At 29.0% G+C, this 8,607-nt stretch overlaps 1 long non-coding RNA gene across 1 annotated transcript; it reads left to right on the forward strand.

The window, feature by feature from the left end:
- Positions 1-455: 455 nt before the first annotated feature.
- On the forward strand, positions 456-979 carry LOC128182011 (uncharacterized). Its single transcript, XR_008243395.1, has 3 exons — positions 456-589; positions 688-740; positions 833-979. It is a non-coding gene; the product is annotated as an uncharacterized LOC128182011 (long non-coding RNA).
- The last annotated feature ends 7,628 nt before the right edge of the window (positions 980-8,607 follow it).

Genomic DNA, 8,607 nt, shown 5'->3' on the forward strand with positions numbered 1-8,607 from the left:
GGAATCTCTGGTTTTTGTGAATTTGAGACAATTATTTGGAGACCGCTATCTATCTTTTTTTCTTACTATGGCAAGATATTATGTAGCGGCCGCTACATATAATGTGGCGGCCGCCAGAAAAGTATTTGGTAACCGCTAGAAAATGTCTTGTGTTTGCCAAATATTTATCTGGATGCCGCCTAATATTTATATAGTATCCGTCATGTAATTACAAATGAAATTAATGAGTTTTAGTATATTTGCCGAATTTATAACCGGTGAAATTTAAATTTGCGGTTTAAATTTAAAAGGTAACGGTATTAAGCATGCAATTAAATTACAAATGTTGTGGATGGACAACGCTAAGTATTATTCATTCTAAAATCAGCTAATGGAAATGATGATGCATTTTGTTATTTTAATTATTTGTACACAGGAAGTGTGTTTCCAATTTGCCTTTTGATGTTAATGTGTATCAATGACCAAATCCAACTAGATTTTCTGTTTTTCTTAAAACTATGCATTTGCTGTTGAGAGCGCTTCTTCTAACTGTGATAGGAAATGTTTCAACTGGGCCAGAGTCAGGAGTCTGTTCTAATGTTTCCTATGGGTTGGTATATTGTATATTAATAGAACATTATCCATCTAAAAACGCATCAAATACTTTATTTTACATTTTGTAACATTACCTGAATGTATTTCATATAGGGATCCTTTGACGTGCTGTATAAATCATCGAATTGTTGATAGCTCTTGCGAAGGTAATGCACGAAGTACTTTATTCACTGTAAAATAGTATCACTTTGTAAAAAGCTATCATTTTTAAGTAATTGAAATCATGCACTTTGACAAGAATGCCCTCCTGGTAGTTTTGGAATAGACTGTCTGGACAAATGCCCTCCACAATTCTATGGAAGATTCTGCAGAGAGAAGTGTTCGTGTGATCTGTGTGATAAAATTACTGGATGTTTGAAAGTTAAAAGTGAGTAAAATGATTGCTTGAAACAGGTTTTGAACTGATTTTGTTGTTAGCCTAGATACATGTATTAGCAAAAAACGCCCCAATTTTCGTTCAGAAGCATACACATCGATTTAATCATAACAAAGTGTAGGAGAGGCACTAAATTTTTAAGAATTAATCCCTATATTTTATTTAAAATGTACTAAATTTTATATTTGTGTTTACGTGTGTATGCCTGTATTTAAAAGCATTCATGATTCTGTATACAATGATAATAGTATAACAAAATGTCATTTTTAATCAAAATTAATTGTAACTTCCTTTTGTGAATACTGGTGACTTTGTTGTGAATGTGATCAAAATTTCTAAATAAATAATAGATGTACCTCTCAGCTCAATCTAATATATACTGAAATCGAAGCAAAATTATTGAGGAAATTATTTACATAAATTAAAATAGATTAAGCGGCAATTTACTCCAACATTTGACTACTTCAAATTAAGTTCGTACTGTGTTACATAAATGGATAAAAAGCAATAGCTCATTTTAACTTTGACTAATTATTCATGTAAATATATTGCAAAATGTTAAAAGCAAATTAGAAAATTAAATTCAATATGATATTTACAAAACTCTTCATTTCATGTTTTGAGAGTGTTTTTATTTATCATATATTAACGTTTACATTTAAAAAGTTAACTTAGTAAATTCAATCTGTAATAAAGCAAATTAGTAGTAAACAACTTATTTCACACATCTTTTTTTGGCAAATGTTAAACTTAAAAAGATAATTATCTGTTTTAATCATATAAGTAAACATGTTTGCATTACATGAAGCTTTATGTTAAAAAGATTTTATTAAATACAAATCTTTTTATATACATTTTTTGTCTTTTTAAAAATCCTCGTTTAACCTTCACTTAAACATTGTTTGAATACGTCAGCCCAAATAAATGTGTTGAGAGAACTTATATATAACTTTTTTAAAAAAAAAAATTGATATGATGGATGATATTTGTCTGACGCAGTTGATGATGTATGTAATGATTGTTTCAACGAACAATTTGCAAAAAGTAACGATTAGTATGTAGTAAGTATTAGCAACTGATATTGCGTTTGTACACTCTGCTTTAAAAGGGCTAAGGTGCGAGTGCCCATTCTTGCAGAAAAATACACAGATTTCCTCTGTTACTCTCTTCATGTAAGCTGTCATGTTAAAATGTTTAGGCAAATCTCTGCACTGTTCATTTAATTAATTTGAGATTAATTTTTATTTTATTCTCATCAATACCGACTTACTTCTAGCTAAAAATAAACCATGTCCATGACCTTCAATTTAAAGGGAGTTCGAGTACCTATAAATGCCGCTCATATATTTTCGTTATTTTCCAATAATAAATCAGTAAAAAGGTCAAAATTTTAAAACAATTTAACAATATAAGATAAAATGTAAGAATATAATTTTAAACTTTATTTTATTGAGTACAGAGACAGTACCGCATTGATTTTTACATGTAAACAAAATTCAGTGTTATATAAGTATGTAGTTTTTTTAAAATTTAGTGTATTTAGGTATATAATTTATGTTCTTAGCTTTTTATGCTAATAGCTTTTTATATGTACAGCGTTATAAAGTAATACAATATAAATCATATATGGCGCTTTATAAATTTTGTATAATAATAATAATGATAATATAATATAAAAAATTATATCATAAACACGATTCAATCATATTATAAGAAATATTCTCTTCGATGTCCCTGTGGCCACATGCACACAAACGAGGAACATGTGCTTCACATGTCTCGGGACAAATTATTAAAAATTGAAGAAATGCATTGTTTATTCTTATGTAACATACGTCTTAGTGTGTCCAGTAAAAGAAATAATGTGTGTGAAAGTTATTAGCAACGCCTCTGATTTACACCGCAGGTGCATGTAGATAAATTTTTGATCCGCCTCAGGTTGTAAACAAAATGGCGTCTTGCAAGCAAGCAGACGTTCGGTTTTCTTTCTTAAATACGATATCTTGCTTATTGTTGTCAAATGTCATAACACATAGGTAAATATTTTTCGAATTAGGACCTTTACAAAAAATGCTCTGTCATCAAAGTGGATTTCAAGTCAAACATTCAGTGGCATGTGTCATCGCAAAGATACAGGTGAGATACGTTTTCAGGCTTACCTTTGTTAAGGTGAGTTCGGAGATGTTTGAAGTATTTTTTTTTCATTCCCAACTCTTATAGTGTCTTAAACATTTTATTATTTATTTATTTTGGTTTGTAGCTAAAAACGAGGAAATCTTGCTGTTTTTATAACAATCGGCAATAATGGTTATTCGGTAAAATTGGGTCCTTGCATGTTGCCAGTACAAAAAAAACTATCTTAAAGCGTGATATAATATTTGATGAGTTACAAAATAAATTAGAAGTTTATTTTCCTAAACGCATAGAATTAATACCACTATTAAAATACTTCTCCACTCACACAGAACACGAAAGGGTCGTACATATTTTTTTTTAATTTGCAAATTATATTTTTAATTTTAATTATTGGCGCTACAATACAAAATGCACAACGTTTGTTTTTGTCAATTGTTACGTAAAAGTTTCAACTGACGTCGATATTGACAGTGTCGTCGTTTGTTGGTTTTGCAATTTGTCTCATTTTATGCCTTGCCGTCTTCTGCATACGCCGGTTAATTCAGTAACATGTTTTTCCTTTTTTTTTTAATTTTATAAAATATTAAAAAACATGCAATGAATTCACTAATATTTATATTTTATCTGAGTAGATGGACAAAGTCTACAAATGCTGTTATTCAAAAACCATATCTACATTTAATGTAACAAAGGTAATTAAAAGCAGCATTTTTTACTATCGATAATCTGATGCAAGTGATTTTAGCTTGAAAAAACGAGTATTTTCTAATATTAAAAGACGTTTTCAAAACTTACAGTTTTTATAGAATAAATCATAGTAAATTTCAATTGAGATTTACAATGGAAAATAAACTGAAATACTCTTACTGACAATTTCTTAGAATAAAAGATTTACCAAATTCTTTTAAGATATACGCTACTCTTAAAAATGGAAAAGACACATTGTTATTCATAGAAGGTCATAATGTAAAGTAATTTAAATTAAAGTGCGTATAGCTTCTATTAGAATATAGATAGTAATCTCAAAATCATAATGACACTCAAAACTTTTCTCTTGTTAACCATATAACTACAGAATATATACTTTAATATTTCAGAAGATGAAATGTCCTATACAATGTATAGTATACATACTGGTACCTTATTAATAAGATTCGGTGGCTGTTTGCGGTATTATACTTACACCTATTGACAATTTTGTTCACTGTTTCTTTAAGAATCAGTTTTTTCCTATAAAACAACTACCATAAAAATAACAATTTACAGTTTCAATCAGTTTGTAACTTTACATATGTACGAGGGTTGTCCCAAAATAGCGTGGACAAGTGGCGTTATTCAGTAAATCGATGACAAAGGAAGATAAAAAAAAATTTCCACGTAGGGTTCAAGATATTTGCATTCAAATAATATTTTAAAATCAAATATTGTTTGAGATTAAATTAGTGAAATGAAAGCATGTTAGATCAGCAATTCGACATGCTGTGCAGTGTCAAAAAAAGTCAAAATCAACATAATGAAATGAAATTTGCGAGGAAAAGTACTTTTTGAATGAAAAAATTCAAATAAAACATACATTGATATTTGATAATAATTCTATTTGTTACTCAGAAAAATGTTTTGGCAAACAAACTTTTAAATACTATATAGCGCGTTTTGTGACAAGTTGAAAAGTTAACTCGTAATAAAATGACGATGTCAGCGTTTAAGGCGGCGCAGCAGTAACTGATACAATTTTGTAAAAACTATGAAATAAATCTAAGCGGCTTTGGAAGTAAATGAAATTAACAAAATCGATTAGAAATGCGTTTTGTGAATAAGTAGTTAAACAACATTGAAAATATTTGAACAAGAATGATGACAATAAGTGAAAAAAAGAAACCCCGAACGATATCAATGGACATCAAAATGCAGAACGACACATTTCGGTAGGACGGACGTTAGACAACAAGTAATACAGGACAAGTTTGAAGCCGATATATCATTTGTACTTAGAAAATATATCAAAAAACAAAACAAAACTATACCATAGAAATATATGTTGAATGTGCACTCAGGATACATGTTTAAAGATGATATTTTTTAAAGACATTTTCGGAAATAAAACGTACATTTTATCGTAAAACGATGTGGAGGGTTTAGCAACAACGTAAAACTGGAGATTTTCAACGTCGCACATTGCGCCGCCTGACAAAACTTGTTGTTAATAATTATTTATTTTCGCGAGAAATAAATAAAGAACAGATTTAAATTTTTCAGTATTGTTTACCAAAGGGTCATTGAAGAAAACATAGAAGTTTAATGAAATTGCAGTGAACAAATTATAAATTATGTGTCCTGTCTACATTATTTTGGAACAACCCTCGTATGCATTCCATTATTTTAGGAATCTATCATCAAACGCGTTGTTAAGCAGTGTTCATTTCAGCAAGTGAGATAATTTCTTCAAATACCCACCATTATTGGTGTATATATTGTTATAATGTGACTTACTTTTTTTTTTATTTTGAAGGTGCCTATGCGTATATTTTCCCAAGATTGATATTAACGCCACTACTTTAGGAATAGACTTCACTGTGTGACTAATGCCGGGCGTCCAATATAGTTGAAGTATATGTGAACTCACTATAACTGCTTGTTGTCTCTTCTGTCCAATATACTGATCGACTCATATCTGCGTTACAGGAAATGAAGTTTATCAGATCTTAATCAAATCATAATTTTTGTTTATTATCGTGTACTCTTATAAACTGAAAAGTCCGAATGGAAACAGGTGCATGCTTCTTACACCAGAAATTGTTAAACAAACATTGGCCAAACGGCTAGTTACGTGAACTTGTTTGATGCAAGGAACATGGTCAGAGTGGAGAACTATTCTAATACATGGAAATACACTTGAATGAATTAAAACAACTGAACATTTTTCATATCTCTTACAGATTTTAATTTCGATATACTAGTTCTTGGAGAGAAAAAAAACAAATACCGGTAGTTTTAGATTGGTCGACTATAATGTATTGTTTTGAGAATAAGCCGTGGTTTTGTTCTCATCACTTACTTACACAGAACATGCAATGTATTTACTTTAGGTGTGTGTGTTTTGACAAAAAATACTTGGAATGCTCATTTGACAATTCATTTTTTAACGTTCTATAAAAGTTATCAACATAGTTCATTTATTTAAATGTTAAATGAATTTCTACTTTTGATGTTTAAATTGCTTTATTAGCGTATTTAACATGTTATCTAAAATGTCAATTTTACATATCATTAAATAGTTTAGAATTCAAAATTCTGAAACTCTTTGTAGTATATAAACGAAGTCTCGTTTACTATTGTTTTACCTCTATATATTTACCAGTAAAAGTACTTTTATTCAGATTTTGTTTCCTTGCTTGAATACAAAAACTATCTATACTATTGTGTGTCATATTTAAATTTATTTTAATGCGTATACATGTATTTTCTAACGAGCATTCAATTGGTAAACAAACACATGATCTGATTCGGTTTACATACATGTAACAAGAAGTAATATCTGGCTTAAGACTAGACTCTTACGATTGATATTAAAACTTTGATTGATTTGAAAAAAAATAATTCAATGAAAAACTATTAATTATGAAAAATGAAAACATAAAACATACAATTGTTAAGCCCAAATCATAACTTTCCTTCGATGACAAGACATCATTCAATTCTATCTTTTATGCATGTTAATACATATGGTAACATTTAGTTGTACTAGATCTTAAGAATGTCCTTTCTATCACTCTTTTCTTCATTTTTCATTAGAATTTGTAGTTTTTAGGAAACAATCATAGGAGAGAGTGTACATCCGTTATTGGAATAGTCTTCAACTTCAACCACCACGAAACTCTTTTTAATGGTTCTGAAGGGTAAATTGGTACATTTTTGTTCGTTCAGTGTGTGTAACTGGAATATTTTCTTTATTTTTGACCGCTTTTTGTCACAAATTAAGTCACATATTTTCAAAGTAAATTGTGAGTGTTTCCCCTACTTCTGTCAACCGTCGTTTCATGTGTTTGAAAACATAATTTACATGTAACCTACACCCCAACTCAACAAAAATTGTACAAACCCTTGTCTTTGGTATGTCAACACCATTCCAAATGATATTGTATAGAAAAAAATTGCATAGCTGAACTTCATAATTTGAATTTATATTTTACTTTTTATTTTAAATGTAAAATAAAAATCGTACCAATTCCTTGTCAAGACTCCAAAGGATTCAAAACACAGCTGCTAGGATTATTACGCGTTCTAGGGAAAATGACAACATAACACCAGTGCTAGTCAAGTTATACTGACTCCCAATCAAACAGTGAATTCAATACAAGCTAATCCTACAGACTTTCAAAGCTTTACATAGAACATCGCCATTGTATATAAAAGAACTCGTCCATGTCTACAAGCCTAATAGGTTCAAAGTGTTATATATAACGCTTTATAAATATTGTATAATAATAATTACAATTATAGAAATGATAATAATGATAATAATTATTATAATAAAAATTTTCAAATATATGTATCTTTAAATAGATATACAAAATCTTTAAATGATAATGATAATAATTTTTTTCACATATGTATCTTGTATCTTTGAATAGCAACTGATAAATCTGTGGTAATGAACGAAAATGGTAAAAAAAAAATGTAAGTTAACTAATTTTGATACCTTGTTCCAGAAACCTAGTCACAATTCGTTGCTGATGTCAAAGAAAATTGATTCATACCGTATCATTTTGATAAGGTCGCTGCAGCACGATGGGTTTTTTCTTCAACTACCTCAAAGTACATACTATAAATTCAAGGACTGTTCTTTAATATAACTCTATGTTATAAAAAATCATTCCTTTTAAAACTTACATGTACCTGTGCTTACTTATTGCATGAAGAAATGTTTAATAATAATAGTTAATGGGAAGGAAAGTAAAAAACATATTTTGCTTATATCTAAATTATTAAAAGGGTCTAAATCATCACATGTGGTCATGTTGTTTTGAAAATATTTACATAATTTGGTAAATATATTTTCCTATATGAACCTATAGAATAGCAAAAACGTTCAATTCTGTATGAACGTTTTAGAGACGTCATAATGATAACCGCATGCGATTATCGCTTGACTGTTGCAATATTGTAAAGGTATAAAACCATTATATTAATGATTCTGAATGGTTTGTCATTATCAAACATAAATATAAATTCATGAAATTTGGGTTTTTGAAATAGCATTCAATGATAACAAATCTATTTTTTTAATTACTCTTTTACATCAAAAAGGATTTTTTAACAATTATACTTGATGCATATCTTAAAACTTATGCTAACGAGGTTCATGGTTGTACGATTCAATTATTTATAATTTAATTGCAAACAGTCCACTTTGCAAACAGTTAAAAAATAGTTCCGTCTTCATATTAATATAAATAAACTAAAACATTCTGCATAAATAAGTATGTTTACAGGCATGAAAC

Source organism: Crassostrea angulata, chromosome 4, assembly GCF_025612915.1.
Source record: "Crassostrea angulata isolate pt1a10 chromosome 4, ASM2561291v2, whole genome shotgun sequence".
NCBI lineage: Eukaryota > Metazoa > Mollusca > Bivalvia > Ostreida > Ostreidae > Magallana > Magallana angulata.